This window comes from Pinus tabuliformis, chromosome X (genome assembly GCF_031772625.1).
Source record: "Pinus tabuliformis cultivar Carrire ecotype Pingquan chromosome X, CPIR1, whole genome shotgun sequence".
In the NCBI taxonomy this organism is placed as follows: Eukaryota; Viridiplantae; Streptophyta; class Pinopsida; order Pinales; family Pinaceae; genus Pinus; species Pinus tabuliformis.
In genome coordinates, this window is record NC_142308.1 from 399,402,586 (window position 1) to 399,404,569 (window position 1,984).

A 1,984-nucleotide genomic window follows, 5' to 3' on the forward strand; every position below is an offset into this window, starting at 1 on the left:
CATACGATTCGGCAGAACGCGCAGCAAAAGCTTACGATGTTGCAGCGATTAAATTCTGGGGTTTAATTGCCAAAACCAACTTTCCAGTATGACTTCTTTCTTGGTTTCATTGTATTCAATGTTGTTGTTTTGGTTTTATTATATCAAAATTTTGGTATTTTTTGCATTAATCTTCTTTATCCCTCTACATTGTAAACTCCAAACCTCTGATCTAAAGCTGTAAAGCCCGGATGGATGGTTTTTATATCATATTAGTATTTAATATGGATTTTGTTTACAGGGGAGAGACTATGAACAAGAGATCAAAGAGATGGAACACATGACTAATGAAGAACTGGTGGGGAAAATAAGGAGGTAGCGACGGCGTCTCACTAAACTGTATATATTAACAACTTTAAAAATTTATTTGCACTAAACTAACTAAAATGTATATATACTAAGATTGCAGTGGTGTTTTCGTTACACAGAACAAGCCTGCAATTCTGTGGAGGCACGTCCAAGTATCGCGGGGTTACCAGGTTTTTGAAAAGCTCTCCTCTAATTCTAATTTCAATTTCATAGTGAAAGACTAGTAATATCTAATAATTACATGCTTGCATGGTGTGTCATTTTATTTATTCCACACCATTAAAGCTCTCCTCTAATTTCAATTTCAACTGTTGCAAGCAATATCTGATAATACCTCTAATTTCAATCGTTTGTCATTTTAATTATTCTGCAAAGACGCCATGGTAAGTGGCAGGCGCGGATAGGAAAAGGTGCCCACAACAAAGAGATGCATTTGGGTACTTTCAGTAAGTGTACTTCTATAGTTTCTCGTGTTCTGTTCTGTTCTAATCTGTTCTAATATATTTGTATTTGTAGTGTAAGATACAAATCTGCAGGTTATTTAACTTTCCTCACTCTCCAGGCAACGATCGTTGCAGGCACATCTCTCCTATTTTGTGGCAGGTTACCTACCAGAACTCAGTCAATATCCAAGCTCAGGTAATTCTCGTCCACGTTCTTTTTTGGTGTTATATTCGCAACACTCTGCATTCTTTTTTGGTTCTTTATCATGATCATGCGGCCCTTATGGCATATGAATTTCAGACAGTTAATTTGCTAAGGATACACGAATGGCAGCCATTACTTACATGACTTGCGCAGGTTCTTTCTTAAAATCCCTATTATCCTTACGATTCTGACTGTAAAATAATAAATTCAACAGTTCTGTATGTGCCAATTTAATAATGTTTCCTAGCAAATCTGAAATAATCTGAAATTATTTTTTCGAAATTCAATTGAATTTACGTAATTATTCTTCGTAAAATCTTTCTGCCAATACGCAATCTTTGAAATGAGGGAGCGACCTATAGAACAGACCGATTATTGATGTTAATATTTCCTACTGTGTATAACTGGTTGATTCACAATTACAATACTCACCGCAATGTCATAAATTGATGCAGTTAACCTGGAGTCAGAAGTAGCCCTGCCAAAGCCTACTAAGGATTTCTGAGTCGTCACTCCAGAAAATAAGCTATCAAACCATGCATGAGGTTCTTCTCCTCCTCTGGTGTGAACTGATACAACTACAGTGCTATTCATCAATGCAACAATCCATACGTTTTAGCGGCAGAAAACGGTGCTGAAATGTGATATGGTTACCTCTTGCTTAACCATGAAATGGCTAGGCTCACGAATCTTCTTCCGTCTCCTTCAAGGGAAATACAGGATTCCATACAAGATTATTTTCACCTTCAATGAGATTTTGTATCACAATGTTGTAAATTTGCAGCTTTATGTTGACGTGCCTTCGGACTTTCAGACAAGACTCAAAGCGTCGTATGCGGGTATCAAGCCTCTCTTCTTCAAAGGGGTAACTACAGAGTTCAGTGCCACGAAATCCTTCACAAGTTGACAAATCTCAGCTCAGAAGCATACACCATTTGGTAGACATGCAGGTTGTGGTTCAGCATGAGCGATACGTGGCTGTGTTTAT

The 1,984-nt window shown here is 37.5% G+C and overlaps 1 long non-coding RNA gene across 1 annotated transcript; it reads left to right on the top strand.

Annotated features, from left to right (window-relative positions):
• The first annotated feature begins 465 nt into the window (after window positions 1-465).
• On the top strand, window positions 466-977 carry LOC149140206 (uncharacterized). Its single transcript, XR_016264945.1, has 3 exons — window positions 466-518; window positions 724-794; window positions 911-977. It is a non-coding gene; the product is annotated as an uncharacterized LOC149140206 (long non-coding RNA).
• Window positions 978-1,984: the final 1,007 nt, after the last annotated feature.